The sequence below is a fragment of the Lathyrus oleraceus genome, chromosome 3, assembly GCF_024323335.1.
Source record: "Lathyrus oleraceus cultivar Zhongwan6 chromosome 3, CAAS_Psat_ZW6_1.0, whole genome shotgun sequence".
Lineage (NCBI taxonomy): Eukaryota > Viridiplantae > Streptophyta > Magnoliopsida > Fabales > Fabaceae > Lathyrus > Lathyrus oleraceus.
The window spans coordinates 266,924,658-266,942,172 of NC_066581.1; positions in this window are offsets into that span (position 1 = coordinate 266,924,658).

The following is a 17,515-nucleotide window of genomic DNA, read 5'->3' on the forward strand; positions in this document are numbered from 1 at the left end:
GAATTCTGTGGGGGAGATTGACTCTAGGAAAAAGGTGGTGTCACATCTCTGGTCCTTTCTTCAAATTAAAGAGGTCTATCTTTTTTAAAGAGATAAAGTTAAGTGGCTTTAGTTGAAATAACCAATATTGATTACTTTCATGTCTGCACCAAGAGTAAGTCTAGGAGGAATGCAATCTTAGCTTTAAGGTATGTGGTGGTTGGGTGGAAAGGGTTTCATAGATCCTTCACGAGGTGCTCAATTACTTCTCTAATCACTTTAAAGAACCGACGCATGTTGGATGGGGTCCCTTTTCCATCTCCCTTGGGGGACGATTGTGATGGTCTCATGACTCGCTTTCTCCTTGTTAAGATTGATCGTAGAGTTTCTTTATGTGATGGTAACAATATTCTTGGACCATATGTGTTCAAACTTACCTTTTTTAGGAGGTTTTTCCCCTTCTTAGGGATGAGATTGGGACTATGTTCGAGTTGTTTCACCAATTTTTTCTCTCCCTCATGATTTCTACTCATTTTTTGTAACCTTGATTCCCAAGACCGACTCTCCATCTCATATGGGAGACTTTCAGCCTATCTCCTTAGTATGGTCACTTTATAAACTCATAGCTAAAGTTTTGGTCAGTAGACTAGATGGTGATATGGATAAGCTTATTTCTCTCAATCAGTTAGTTTTCCTAAAAGGTAGAATCCTAGTGGATAGGGTTGTAGTCGTAAATGAGTTGATTGATCTAGCTAAGGAAAGTAAATAATGTTGCTGCAATTTTTATGTTTATTTTAATAAAGTTTATGATTCGGTGAGTTGGTTATTATTGGATTATATGATCTCTAGATTTGGCTTTACTGATAAATGGAGAAGTTGGATTTGCATGTGTATGTTTTCTGATAATCTTGTGGTCTTAGTTAATGGTTTCCCAACCCAAGAAATCAGTATCCAAAGGGGGTTAAAGCAAGGCGACCCTCTAGCTCCTTTCCACTTTCTCTTGGTAGCTAAAGGCCTCAATGGGTTATTTTTTAGAGCTGTGGACCAACGTTTTTTCTCGGGTCTTCGTAAGGATCCTCCTATGAAAACCTTCAAGTGGATTTCTCTAAGAGCAGTCTCATTTGGGTAAATTATGATCTCGATTTCGTTGACCTTTCTTGTGAGTTTATTCACTGTCAAAGAGAGTTTGTATAATTCAAGTACTCGTGTCTTCCATTATATGAAAACCCTTGGTTTCCCTCTCTTTACATGGTAGCCTTTACTTAGTCTTATCACTATGCAGATTCACTCTTAAAGGCATATGTATATATCTCTGGGAGGGTGGGAGATTCTTCTCAAGATAGTTCTTAATGTTAACCCTATCTTATTTTTTTTCTTTTTTAACGATGTTTGTTAAGGTTTGGAAGACGATTGTGAGAATTCAAAGAAGATTTTTGTGGGGTGATGTTAGAGGGGCTCTAAGATTTCTTGGGTTAGATGGTTTGATGTTTGTAAACCCAAGACGTTTGGTGGCTTAAGTATTCACGACCCCTGGTTGGTTAATCTAGCTTTATTTGCTAATTGGAGATGGCGATTGATTTAAGGTGTTTCGGGTTTGTGGTGGGATATCCTATCTTCTAGGTATGATGTTATTCTGACTACTTCTATCTTAGGAGGCACATCAGTCTCTCTTTATTATGTGTCTCCTTGATGGAGAGGGGTGTCTCTTCTAGATGGAAAAGGGATGGGGGGACCTCTTAGAGTGGTTTCAAGATAATGTTGTTAACAAAGTTGGTTATGATCTCCTTACTAAGTTCTAGGTTGGTACTTAGGTTGGTTCGATTCCTCTCAAAGTTAGATTTCTACGGGTTTTTTCTATCTCCGAGCAAAATGAGTGTTTAGGGGGGGGGGGGGGGGGGGTAGGTGGGAGGGACAATTTTGGGTTCATAATTTTAAGTGGAGAAGAGTTTTCATTTTTAGCATAAACATGCAATTATATCCGGTCCTCTCTTAATTGTTAGGGACTTTACTCCTTCTGTCCAGTTAAACAAGTGGCGGTGGCGTCACTCTTAAAATGGTCTTACTCAGTGGCCTCAGTGTATTCCTTAGTTCGCACTCATGAATTTTATAATGATCTTTAGGTACCATTAATGGAATTTGTCCTTCATTATCTAGGCCCCATTTAAAGTTATCATTTTCTCCTAGTAACTTCTGCAATATAGGATTCCTATCAGGGATGATTTACTTAAATGAGGGATCCTTCACGGTTCAGAGTGTATCTCTTATCCTTTTTTCTATAGAATCCCAGAGTCATTTGCACATCTTTTTGTGACATGTGACATAGTGGTGTATGTTTTTTATAAGATTTTTAGTTGGTTGGTTTGCTTTGTAGCTTTACCTAGAGATCCCCTTATTCTTTTCCATATGTTTTTCCATATTAGTGGTTCTTTTAAGATTAGGGGTCAGGTGTCTTATGATTTAGGATGTTGTAATCAGGTCGATATGGAAATCTCTTAATGATATTGTGTTCTCAGGTAAATTAGTGAATGTGAGGACGTGGAAGGCATGAGTATAGTTTTGGCTTGGAAATGGTATCTTGGTAAGTCTATGGGAAACACATGTACTTTATCGGCATGGCTCAAGAACCCTATCAGGATTTTGAGCCAATAGCATATTGGGTGTCTTCGGCCTCCTTTTGGTGTGTTCCTATTTCTCTTGTGGAGTTTGGTTGGTGTTTATGTTGATCCTAGGGGAAAACTAATTCAGTTTAAATGCTTTGAATCCCAATAACTTCAGATAGTGTTTTTATTTCATTAAAAGTGGCACCTTCCTGAATATGAAGAAGAGTTTTGGGTTTAGAATTTTAAGTGGAGAAGAGTTTTCATTTTTAGCATGAACATGCAATTATATTCGGTCCTCTCTTAATTGTTAGGGACTTTACCCCTTCTGTCCAGTTAAACAAGTGGCGGTGGCGTCACTCTGAAAATGGTTCTTACTCAGTGGCCTCAGTGTATTCCTTTATTCGCACTTGTGATTTTTCTAGTGATCTTTAGGTACCATTAATGGAATTGCTCCTTCATAGTATTTTGATTATCTAGGCCCCATTTAAAGTTATCATTTTCTCCTAATAACTCATGCAGTATAGGATTCCTATCAGAGATGATTTACTGAAATGAGGGATCCTTCACGGTTCATAGTGTATCTCTTGTCTTTTTTGCTCTAGAATCCCAGAGTCATTTGCACATCTTTTTAATACATGTGACGTAGTGGTGTCTGTTTTTTTATAAGATTCTTAGTTGGTTGGTTTGCTTTGTAGCTTTACCTAGAGATCCCCTGATTCTTTTCCATATGTTTTTCATATTAGTGGTTCTTCTAAGATTAGGGGTGGGTGTCTTATGATTTGGGATGCTGTGATCAGGTCGATATGGAAATATCTTAATGATATCGTGTTCTCAGGTAAATTAGTGAATGTGAGGACGTGGGAGGCATGAGTATAGTTTTGGCTTGGAATGGTATCTTGGTAAGTCTATGGGAAACACATGTACTTTATCGGCATGGCTCAAGAACCCTATCAGGATTTTAAGCCAATAACATATTGGGTGTCTTCGGCCTTCTTTTGGTGTGTTCCTATTGCTCTTGTGGAGTTTGGTTGGTGTTTATGTTGATCCTAGGGGAAAATTAATTCAGTGTAAATGCTTTGAATCTATATAACTTCATATTGTGTTTTTATTTCATTAAAAGTGGCACCTTCCTGAATATGAAGAAGATATCTGTAAAAATAAGCCACATTTCACCTCAGTTTTGTTTTCCAACCGAGGTGAATTTGTTTCTATGATATTAATAGCTTTAGCATGTAACATGCAATTTCACTTGTCTAAAACAATACAAACGGAACACTAACGAAGAGCCCTAAACAAGAGAGATAACAAGAGAGCCCTAAATAATGAGAGCTATAAACACATATCATCCTCAATATGAAGAAGATGTATGTTTAGGGCTCTCGTTTCTTCTTCAGAGACCCAAAACATTTTCTTTCACTTCTTTTTCAGAGATTTGGTACGTCAAACATCACTACTCATCTTCTTCTTCTTGTTGAGACCCAAAACTATAGAGGTTATTCTTGTTGTTTAAAAATATTTATGTTATAGGTTTATTGATGTTGTTATTGTTGTTGTTGTTGTTATTGTTTAGACCCGTTATTAAGTCCTTAAATCCTAAAGGTTTAATATTGTTGTTGTTGTTGTTGAGACACGTAATTAATGAGTTACTGGATGCTCGAAAAACATTGATTAGTGTAAGTTATTCTTCAAATATAACACAATTGTTCATATAATTATTTTCCTAACCAATTTTGAGAAGTTATATATTCAATTAGGGTTTAGTGAAATAAGAAATCCATATTAGGTTTAATAAACACAGTAGTGTTTTACCTGTTGGTTGAATGTCAAAGCTTAGGTGAAAGGTGTTATACTTGTCGGTGGAATGTTAAAACCGAGAGGAGGTGTGATTTAAGAATTCTAAAAAGGATCTCCCTGGTGTCTTACCCCAATTTTTTCTCTGGGAATTTCAAACCCATAACAAAAAATACATCATATACATCAAATGTTCTAAGTACATTACACACATCATATATCATGCATCATTCAAAATTTATTCATTGCAAGTTAATTTTATCAAAGTTAACCAAAAGTCAACCTTTGATCATTTGCATAATTCTATGGTTGAATCATTCTAAATAAATTCATATCATTCATCATATGCATTTTTCATTATTCAAAGTTAAAAATTCAACAAAAATAATGTTGAAGTTGACTAAAATATTCAAGTCATTTTGCATTATTTTAATTTTTTACAATATGCATAAAAAATAAAAATAGTAAATTCCATGGAAATAAAGTTCAAACCAAATTCTCATTAGATCATCATTTTAATTCATTTCATTTCTCATTTGATCACCCAACATTCATTTCAAAAGTCAAAGGAAAACTTAAGATTTTAGGCATAAAAGACCAAAAATGATCACACTTTTATTGCCTCATCACACTTTTCATTCACACCTCATTTGATCACATCTAATTATACTACATATCAGAATTTGGGATTGGAATTGAGATATTTTCATGCTAAATTCAAATTCACATTCGAAGGCATTCAAATTTATCCAAATTTACTCACATTTTTTACATTTTTTTTCGTAATTCCTAAATCATCCTTTAACCAAATTCTAGATCCTATAAATCAACATCTATTGATTTATAATCTACACAATCAATCACTACTAAACAACCCCCAAATTATGCATTAAATTCATCACTAAAGTTCTAATTTCTTTATTTTGAAGAAACTTCAAGTTTGAGCAAACATCCTCTCAACTTGATCCAATTGCCATCCATTTCCTTTGAATCATTGCGCATCATCATCATCGACATAATCCCTACCAAAAGCCACACAAAAAACTCATATTCATCCAACTTCAATTTTAACTCGATTTTGGAAAAGTTGTCAAAATTGAGAAATAATACTAAATTGAGTAAGAGGAAGTTGCAAGGAGATCGAGTTTGTTAAGAAAAGTGGAAAACTCACCTCATCGGAGCTCGTCGAAGACTCGTCGGAATCTGGGTTTCTCGCCGGAAAGTTCTGTAAGACCCCAATTTTGTCCCTAAGATCCCTCATGGCATCATAGCATTGCATTGCATAGCCTTAAGGATCATTAAGCATCTTGGCTTCCTTTCCCTTTGGGTGGGACCTTCTTGAGAGTGGTTTTAGATCACCAAGCATGCTTGAATTGTATATCATTGTTTTTCTTATTTTATTCACTAACCAAAAGCACAAAAATATGTCACTAACATCTTTGTTTGCAGCTTAAGCAGTCACAGGTCATCTAAGGACCAAAAAGGTCAACTGTGCAGTCAACTGAGGGCTATGAGGTGGGGAAATGAGTTGAGACACCTCAATCATGTTCAAATGAGGCCTATTCATCATTTTAAACATCCATCTTGAAGATTCAAAGGTCATGGCAAAAGTTACTATAAATGGAAAATGACCTGTAATTCAAAGTTTCCAAAAATGGCAAGTTTTTGGTCCACATTCAACTTGATTTTCCAACATCAAAGAAGTTTTAAATGGATTTTTGGTGAACATGAAAGTTGTAGATCTTTGTCTCCCCTTTTCAAAAAGTCCTAATTCATGTCCATATGATGAATGGTTGAGAAGTTATGGTCATTTGATCACAAGGGGTGCATGGAAATTCAAAATGATATGACTTTTGCTACAATGCTCCAATTTGGTCCATTCTTTTTGAAAAATGCTCCTCATGATCAAGACATCTCAAAATAACCTTTTCCATGCATGGGGAAAGTGTGTATGCTCATCATTTCTCATGTGATCATTTTGGAGGGAATTTCCATAATTCAAATTTGGCTTATGATAGAAGCAAAATACCAATTCCATCATGACCATTGGATGATTTTAAGTGGATTCCAAACCTTGCATGGGGTTGTACACGTGGAATATGGCTTCATGAGCTTCATTTGCATTTTTTGCATATTGCTTCATAATTCCTTAATCATGATTAACCAAGGCCTAATTTGGTTTTCAGTGTGATTAGCATGGCATATAAAAGCTGAAACCCTAATCTTAATGACCATAACATAACCAATTCAGATCTGAAATTTCAAGTTTCCCTCCAAAATTCTCTCTTCGAATTCTTCATTTCTTCACACAAACACCAAAAATTCTTGCATAATCTTGTTCATCATGCTTCATTGAGCAAGAATCAACCATTGGTTTGAGCAATTCGGTCCAGATTCGAGCAGTTCAAGTGCAAACTCATAGCAATGGAAGTTGGAAATTAAGCTAGACCCAGGCGGTTTCAATTGTTTCTTTGTGCACAAAGCTTCAAGTCAAGTTCAGTGGAGTAGATCTGGAGCTTTTGAGAGCTTGAGCACGCGTGAACAACAACCTGCATTTCCAGGTGATCCGAATTCGATCCTCTCATTTTGCTATTTTATGTACATAGATGCGTAGATCTTGATTAGTAGAACTTGTGCATGTGCTTCGATTTGAATTTGGTTAGGAATTGAGGTTGTATGATGAAATGTAAGTTTTGCTCATGAAAATGTTTTCGTTCGATCCGTGCAATCTAGGAAGAATTAGTTGAAGAGGACATGATATTTGGATTCTATGTTGGAAGACGGTTCGAACGGTACCGGTCTTGTTGATTTCTGCAAAAATGCACGACGGAGCCACCGCGTGTGTTACCGGAGAAGACGACCGGAGCTTAGCTCCGGCGTCTCTGTAATTTCCAGGGTTTGACTGTGCCTTGCCATGTGTTGTCCACGTGTGTGCTTGCTTGTCCAATTGATTGGTTGTTGATGCTTTGACCTGATCCACGCGAGCTTTGACTAATGATGTGTGTTGATGATGTGTTTAATGAAACGCATCGTTTCATTTAGTCATGTGGCTTCCATGTGTGTTTGCTGAGTGTGTGTCACGTGTGTGAATGATTGGTTGTGAACGCTTTGACCATGCCATGCGTGCTTTGAATTGCTGACTAAGCGTGCTGGCTGTTTAATGAAACTGTGCGTTTTGACATTTGAATTTGGTCCGTTGATTGCTTTTGCGCGCTACATCTGATGGCTATGAATATTTCTGAGTTTATTTGAATTATTTCTTTTCCCTCCATATTTTCCATGAGAATTCAATTATTTTTTTCATTTTAGAAAATTCATAAAAAATTCAAAAATGATCCAAATTAACTCCAATTTTTTTTCATAGTTCTATTTTGATGTCTAGTTTTTTTTATATTATTTTCATCATTTGTTGATGTCTGATTTTTAATGTGTGAATTTTTTTGATCCATGCCATGCTATTTTGATATGTTGCATTCAATGCATTGTGAAATCTTCATCTTTGATCCAATTGATCTGATTTTTTTGCATGCTTGATCTTCATACATGATGTGAATTTTTGATCACTGGTTTGGAATTTTTCTCATATGCTATCATTGTTTTTGACACATAGAGATAAGTGTAACAATTTGTGTCACATTTTTGACATTGAATTGTTGCATTTTTGTTCATCTAGCATTTGAACCTTTCTGGATTTGATCTTTTGCATATTGATTGTTCATGACATGAGAAACTTGCATAAAAAATATTAAGGTCATTGCATGCAATTCTGTTTTGTTTTGGATTTTCTAATTTGGAAGTCCAATTTTGTGCATATTGTTTTTCATTGCATTACATGGATCATTTGAGATACTTGCTTTGTGATTTGATGTTGGTCCTTTTGAGGATACTTTGTTGATTGTTTTAATGTGCATTATGTAAAAGATTGGGTTCTGTTTTGATCATTTGGTGTGATTTTGAACTTAGTCTTGTCACTAGTGTTTTGTGCATAAACTAACTGTGCTTTGTGTTTCAGGTTTGGACATTTAGCATTGGTGGTTGATTTGTCCTCACTTGTGAGATACAAATGCTTTGAGTACTAACATATTGTTGTTTTGTAGGACTTTTCTTGAGCTCATGAGTTCATTTGAGTGCTTGAGCATTGTTCATTGAGTTGTGTAACTGTTGAATGGTTTCACTGTCTGTTTTCTATTTGTGTGACTGAAATATTAACTGTTTAGCTTTTGTACAGGTACCTTAGTTGCTTTCTTGCTTTTGCTTTTGCTTAAGCTTTGGATTGTGGTTGACACACCACTTAGGTAGTTATCTTCTTACTTCATGTAGTCTGGAAGTCCTGTCACCTTTTTGGCAGGCATTTTGCTGGCAAGTCCTCCTTCAGAGGCTCTGTTTGTGTTTGTTTACATTTGTGCCAAAGACCTCCAAAAGAGGCATGTGATACTTGATAAGACCTCCATGTAGAGGCAATTGACGGATAAAAGGGATTAGTAGCCAATCCCCTGTTATTCAGTGAGTCGTTCTTTATGCTCGCACTACGTGCTGATGCTCTAGAACATGTACCCAAGATCTTTGTTTAGAGTCTGTCAAGTGGAATAGGGTCCCTCTTTCTGGATCCCCACACTTTCTTTTTCTTGAGCTCACCCAGGCCAGGGTTAAGAGCATGAGGTCTCATCCTCATTTACCATCCTTGATCAGCTTCACCCTAACTTTCAATGTTAGTGGTTAAGAGCTCCATATTACCCATTACAGTTTGGCTTGTTTGTCGAGGTTGATATGACCCCTCTTGACTAAAGCCCACCCATTGTTTGAGCCCTCTTGTATGTATATAGTGTGTGCTTGCTTGTTTGCTTTTGATGTGTTTGCTTTTGATGTTTATTTGTTATTATTAGGAGTCGGGTGTAAGTCCATGTATTGGCATTCTGTTTCCTTTTTGTTGTTAGGAGTCAGGTGTAAGTCCATATATTGGCATTCTGTTTCCTTTTTGTTGTTAGGTGTTGGATATAAGTCCATATATTGGCATTCTGTTTCCTTTTATTGGGGATCTCTTATGAGGCTTGTGTGTTTGCTTATACCTTGTGATTGCTTATTCCAAAGGATGGTACTTACTTGGATCATCCATATGATCTCAAGAGAGGAACCCTTGTTTGTGGTTGCATTCCTTATCCCCCGCCACTTGCTTTCCTTAGGACTTAGTTTCCTTTCATCCCTAACCCAAACCAAAAGTTTTGTGCAAACATTTGACCTTTGTTTTCAACATTAGAAACCTAGGCCTTATGCCTTTGATTTTCAAACTTTCTTTTCATAACACTTATTTTGAATCGAATCTTTAAGTCAACTTTGACTATTTTTGTATATACTTCTAATTGGTAAATATAACCCATTCAAATGTCTTTTGTGGTCCATATGTCCACTTTCTTAATCAAATTTTTCATAACCTTTTGCTATTAGGTTTGAGTTATCTTTGTGGTAGATGCAATACTCACCTTTGTCCTTAGTGATTGGATTGTAAGCCTTCCATGCTTATTATAGGGTTAACCCCTCACTAGCATGTTGAAGCTATCCTCACATGGTGGACTTGTGGTTTTTCAGGTTGAGTTTTCTCCCTTTGATAACAAAAGACCTTAAGGCTTTTGGACCAATCAATCCACCAATTTGTTTCGAAATTTTTTACCCGAACTACGAGGTTTTGATCCTAATCTTTTCATAAGAGGGTAAGTAGGCAATGGGTTTATCCATCCAAACACAAAATGTAAATAACTTGTACATTCTCTTCTCATCTCTTCAATCATGTTTGCACAAATAAATTTTTCACAAAACAATAACCTTTACAACAAGTGTGAAAAGGGCTCCCTAGGAGTACCTAGGATGTTTTGGGTGCCTAACACCTTCCCATTACATAACCAACCCCCTTACCCAGATCTTTGTTTCTTTTTACTAGTTTTTGTTAAAACTATTAGGTTTTTGTTTGCTTTCTAACCATTCCTTTGGATAAATAGAAGTGCAGTGGCGACTCGACTTTGTATGATTTACCTTGGATTTAGTCAATATCTCCAATGGTAACGAATACACCGCTACAAGTTCATAGTGTTTTTCGTGTTTTTTTATCTAGGTAGGCTTTAAAGCTCGTTATTTCTTGATTTTCTTTACATTGTTATGTTTCTGCATATACCTAATGATCATTAAGCATCAATAAATTGCACAAAAACAACATCAATTTAGATTTTGGAAAATCAAGGATTTGAGTGTTCTTGAACGATTAATTTTCGAAAATTTTAGTTGTTGTTTGTTGATTTTTGAGCATTCCATTGTGTTTTTGAGATTGAGTAGATGAATTTTCATTATTCATTTGTGTAATTTCGTGAAAATATGAGATTGTTGCATGTTGATTAAAGTGATTAGTAATGTGTTATTTTTAAATTTCCATTACTGCTACAGTTCTCTCGTTACTATTGCTTTTTTGCAATGAGGAAGAAGATGAGTGAGGGTAGGGCCCAGGCGGGTCATCCCTTCAAAAGAACACTATTTAGTCCTTTCTACTACTATACAAATAGAAACTTTAAGCCTCAAATTACGAGCACAAGAAACGTTTAACTGCTAGAGCGTGATCTAAACAGTCATTCAATAAAATCAACAAACCAATACATAGTTTTTTTCAAAGAACTATGTAGCTTTGAACTCCTTATCGCACTTGAGAATACATAGTAGCAAGACCCTCAATCTTGTCAAACCCCCCAATAAAAACCTTTTTGTGACCCATTTTCTATTCTTTTTAAACTTCTTATCACTCGAAGGAAAAAATGACATATGCTAACATTCTAATCGCAAACTTAATTAAATGGTTCTCGTTGAGTACAACAGATGTGAAGGGTGTTAATACATGCCCCTTGCATAATGGACTCCTGAATCCAAATTCAGTTATGAATACCATTTTCTTTTTATTTTAAGGGTTTTATCGATATTTTCCCTTTCTTTCTATTGGAATAAATAATGTTCGGTGGAAACTATATTCAATCATTCCGCGAGCGCACAAACGCTTGTAGGTTTTATTTTTTGAGATGCGAAACCTGGCGACTCTGCTGGGGACATTGGTCCTGTAAGAGAAAGTCAAGCCTAATTTGTTTGATTTGTTTACTTATTTCCTTTTATCTTCTTTCCTTTATCTCATTGTGTTATTAATATTACTTATCTGATGTTGATTCTTATGGTACTACGGGGATCTTTTAATTATTTGCATTGTGTGATATATGCTATATACCCGAGTCTTAGGAAACACCTAAGCATAAGATGGTGTTTGTGTAATGTTCGACCTTCGAGACGTAGGAATCGTTTGGTTGGCCTGAAAACCCCACCTAGGGTAGATCATATTACGAGTATTATTGTTTAACGAGCATTCTCTATAGAAATGATATTTTTAATTAGGACCCATGACTCTAGGGACCTTTTAGAACCTTTGATTCAATGATTGTGTAGTATAAACATGCGAGACGTAGGACTCCTTGGGCCGATACGAAGACTTCACCTAGTGTATATTCTCTTGGAGGTATGGTTGTTTAATGAGTAGTGGTTGTGGAGACAATATTTGCAAGAAGTATCCATGACTCTGGGAACCTATAACCATAGAGCCTAGCTACGGGGTTCCACTAATCAGAGATAGATATATATCCTCCTTCTGATACTCGACTTGACCCAATCATGGTGTACCTGTGTTCCTGAAGACTACATTGCATTTTCCTTTCATATCAAAGTACAAGAATCCAAGCATTGCATATTCATTTTTCCATAAATAAAAAATCCATCCCACCTTTTTCCCACAACCAATAGGTTGATTTCTCGATACCCGTATCGAACCCTTGATAGTTGTTGAAGGACCATGGAGCATTTCCAATAAAATCAAATGAGATGGGAGAGGATATGGATCTCATGAAAAGAAAGGTAGATCAGACGCTGGAGGTTGTAACAGATATGGAAAGGAGAGAGGAAGAGCTTTGACAAGGCGCTGCGATCATAAATTCTATTTCAATCCTATATGTTATCCCTAATTTGTGCTTCCAAGGCCTCCAAAACAACAATCATTGCTTATTCCCCAACCAATTCAGAGGAACCAGACACAGAACCAGAATCACACTTAAACCAGACCTCGAGTTGCCCGAGAAAGTAAGCCCAATCATTTTGAACCACTGCCGATGTCATACAGTGAGTTGCTTCCGCAACTAATTCAGAAATCGTTGGTATTTTCTCAGAAGCTCAAGTCAGTATTGTATCCATACCTACTTAGATATGACCAAATACAATGTATGAATTCCATGAGCAATCACATGAGTATACCACTGAAGATTGCAAAACCTTTAAGTATAGGGGGAAAAAGCTGATTGACAGTAAATTGCTGACATTCAAGAGAAACAGCTTAAGAGTGGACGTCTTGATCAATAGGTAATGCAATACCCAAGGCAAAGGGTCCTCATTACCTTTGGTATCTCCTTTATCCGAGAAAAGTAATAAGGTGTGGGAGACCAATAACACTAAATCTCGAAAACCAGCGGGTTGGTTCCGAACAATCCAGTGATTGCTTCCAGAAAGGCTAAAAAGGAGGCGTCCTCAGGCGAGAAGATGATTCTAAAATCTGACAAGGGGTAATCGTCTGCTATGCCACACCCTGCATATCCACGCATAACGATTGCATCACCAGTAACAACGCCTCCCAAGCCTCCGTGTCAGCAAAATTTGATTATTCTTCCACAAGGTTACGGGAATCAAAGTTGAAGATGTCATTGTCATACCCCAAAATTTGCCCGTTAATCTTGTAAGACATTTTTCAAGGCACTCCCACTCATTTTTCAAGGCATTGATCTTAAAGGAATAAAGACCCAGCACACAGGTGGTCAAATCCAGAAAATGGCTTAAAATGGCTTGCTCGCTAGGCGAGCAAAATCATTCGCCTAGCGAACCCTTCGCTGCACCACTCGCCTAGCGAAGCTTGCGAATACTAGAAATTTTGGGCTTCATTCTGAGCCCATCAGGTCAAAACAAAAAAACTATTATAAATACCAGAACTTCACACAGAGAAGGGACGAAAACGGAGAGGACAGAAGGATACGGACAGAAACCCTAGCAAAGAAACCCTAACAGAAGCAACCGAGCAAACCCTGGAGGCTAACCAAGAGAGTTCAGAGCAACCCTAAAGGAAACCCTAAAAGCAACTCATCTGCACAAAGGTTACCTCCGCCCAACTCAATCTGACACCAACTCTAAGAGTAATCTGCCAATTCAACGTTGCAATTCAATTGCAAACAGGTTTGCATTACCATTACCGCTTTATGCTCCCAATTTACATGTGATATTATGATTGAACTTATAAATATATCTTAGTTTTTGCATGTGGATTTAAGTATGCAAGGATGCCTTGAATGTTTAACCATGTAATTGATGTAATGGATGCCATAGGGTTTGGAGCTTGCTGAAACCGCACTGCTGTTAAACTCAAAACCCGCAGCCGTTCGCTAGCACATCGCTAAGCGAACATGTAGCGAGTGTTCGCACAGCCTTCGCTAGGCGAGGCAGTAACGAACATGACAGTCGTTGTTTTTCGTTCTGTTTTGATCTTTGCTCATCTGACCTGTTTTATTATAGCCATGCTTTGTTTACCTGATACTATTACTGCTTTGTTTGGTGCAACTCTTGACTGCACCCCATTTGGTATTCTGACCTGTTTGTTGAATTTTGTGAGGGCTCACATACTCCCGAAGAAGGTAGCTTGCTAGGTATTCCACTTTATTTGTGGGATACCCTTGTGGGGATTCATCCTAATTACCTAACTGATTATAAAATATTGCCTTTGAATAGTTGATCTTGGCCCTCTCTTGGCTGCCTTACGGTATTACGGTATTACGGTATTACGGTATTACGGTATTACGGTCATGTCCCACGAATGTGGGGGTACCTTAGCAAAGACCCTTCGATTAAATCATCATGTCCCTATAAGATAAATCATAGTCCCTCGGATGTTGCCTGCGAATATATGATTTTGTCCCTCGATGACCCGTCGTTGTAGCCTACGGTTAAATGATGATCGTCCCTTCGAATGCTAAGGTATCCTTACAAATGTTGCCTTCAATGACCAATCAATGTCCCTTAAATCCAAAAGGACAAGACTACTTACTTCTCAATAGTAAGGACAGTTTTACCTTCATAAGGATAGGAAATACCCATAAAAGACCTTGGGTAGGTATAACTTTTAAATGCTGACTCATAACTTAAAATACTTTTCACACCCCACACTTTGCAAAACATCTATTAGAAAATCACCACTTGGTATACATTCGTACTAGAATCATTGCCAAGTCATATTTTTCTAAACAGCTTTCAAAATTAAACGAGATAAATACTTTGTATACATTCGTACAAGAACCATTACAAAGTTAAACTCTTTTTTCAAAACATTTTCTAAACAGTTCTCAAACACTTTTTTTTCAGACAAGAAAAACATAAGTGATCAAGCAATTAAGAGCCCATGGATAACCATGGATACAAAGGGTGCTAACACCTTCCCTTTGTATAATGTACCTCCCGAACCCAAAATCTAATTAAGGTCTTTCTTGTTCTTTTCCGCCTTTCCTTATTGGATAAAAGAAAAGTCGGTGGCGACTCTTGCTATCCGCGACATTTGCTTTCCAAAGCAAAAACACACAAAGTCAGTTCACCGTATGACAGAACTGGCGACTCTGCTGGGGACCACTTAAAAAGAGAGGTTGCCTTAAAAAAAAAACAAGATCACTTATTTGAATTGTCTGATTTACTTTTAAGGGATTGCTTGGGTATTTTATGCTTGAGTGAAAGATCCTACACCCGGATCTAGTGTACCTTAGGTAAGTAGCAAGAGATTATCGCGACTATCCGGCGTATACTGGAATGGTTAAAATGATGGCTACGGTTAATGTGACACTTTGGATGTCCTGATGTTCCTCATGTTTACTTGAGGAGAAATTTGGCGTCTGCGTGGTGTCATCAAAGCATTAACCAGACCTTTAGAACCCTAATTGACTCATCCTGGCCATTAGAAAGTAGTGAGATAACTGACTTCGGTTCCGACTGGGGTTGGTTGAGACTCGATACTACACTCTTTGAGATTGGACTTTAGGGAAGCTTTGGTCAACCACTTGGTGTTGCACTGAAGTGGACTTAAAGGAAGGTCAATGATTGGAGATCCTTTTAGAACCCGATTACTATTCTAGGACAAGTTGAACCAACCAAACTGCAGTGGGGAGGGTACTTACCTATGGAACTCATGCAAGCCTTAAAACTTAGGAATGATTGTTGTGCGACTTGCTTGTGCTTGTTATTCACTTAACATCATAACATCATAACATCATAACATCATAACATATGGCATTGTACTAACCATTTCAAGGACTTAGGGATTTAACTTTGCTCTGTTTTGTAAGGCTATGGCTCCCAGGAAAACCATCCGGATCAATCTTGTAGCGATCTCTCCTCAACTCAAGAATTTAGTGTCAGAGCTTCCCGATCATGCTCAGTTCATCAAGAAACATGGTTCTCTTCTCAATTTGGTTACCACTGGTTTCAAAGAAGATATGATGAGATTTCTATTCCAGTTCTTCGATCCTAAACATCATTGCTTCACCTTCCCAGATTATCAGTTGGTACCCACATTAGAAGAATTTTCCAGGCTGCTTGGGATACCTATCCTTGATCAGACACCTTTCAGTGGTTTAGAAAAGAGTCCGAAGTCCGAAACAGTTGTCGCAGCTTTACACATGACAAAGTCCGACATTGAAACCAATTGGGTAACAAGAAGTGGAGTTAAGGGTTTACTTGCAAAATTTCTGATAAATAAGGCCCGAGAATTCTTAAAAGTTATGGATGTCCATGCTTTCGAAGATGTCCTAGCGTTGCTAATCTATGGTTTGGTGTTATTTCCTAATCCAGACCAATTCATAGACATGAATGCTATTAAGATATTTCTCACTCATAACCCTGTGCCTACATTGCTTGGAGAAATTTTGCATTCCCTTCACACCCGTACTGTGAAAAGGTAAGGGACTCTCATGTGCTGCATACCTTTATTATCTAGGTGGTTTATTTCGCACCTTCCTCAATCGGTCTTGAAGAATGAGCAAAATTTGAAATGGTCTCAAAGGATAATGTCGCTCTCCCATTCAGACATCCATTGGTGTCCTCATCTCAAGGAAAACGTTATCATCATTGACCGTTGTGGAGAGTTCCCTAATGTACCACTCCTGGGGATAAGAGGAGGTATTACTTATAATCCCGCTTTAGCACCACGTCAGTTCGGTTGTGCTCGAAGAGATGGTCCACATGAAATAATTATCCAAGGCATTGTGTTTGACTATGACAACGATTCCCAAGGTCTCCGTCAAAGATTTGTACGAGCTTGGGGCATGGTGAAAAGAAGCACTTTAGGACAGAAAAACTCTATTCCTATGGAACCTTATCTCAGATGGGTACGCGCCAGAGCTCGTGAACTTGTCATGCCATATCTTGCAATCGGACCTTTGATTGTCGAACCAAAAGCAGAAGGAGGTACCCCTCAGATCATTCCTTATCCAGATATGCCTACCAATATTGAAGAATTGAAGAGATCCTGGATCCAGTTGAGAGAGGAAAGGGATACTTTTGAAGCCCAGTTCTGTGCTGAAAGGAAGAAAGTGTTAGAACTTACCAGCCAGCTTAATGAGGAACGAAGACTCAATGCATATCTTCGCCCAAAAAGAAGCCGTCCCTGGGAGACTTGAGCTTTCATTGTATTTTATTATTTTGTTGTAATAAACGTTGATTAAAGAAATTATTAATAAAAGTTCCTTTCTCGTTGGTTTACGCAAAGTTAAATTCCAAAAGTCCTTGAAAACATTTCATACATTGCATAGCATAACATAACATTGCATAACAGGTATTCTAAAAGATCAATGTTCTCACGGTTTTCCTGCATAACAGAAAGATGGCTCTTGAACAAACTGTCAAAGATCTCCAGGCTCAAAATGCTCAATTCCAGGAGATGATCTTGAACTTATCCAAGGGACAGGAGGAACTGAAGGCTCTCTTGCTCGAGAAGAAGAAAGATAAGAAAGCTGTGAGTTACATTAACCCGGGAAAAAGGCTTAAAGGACAGGCCGCAG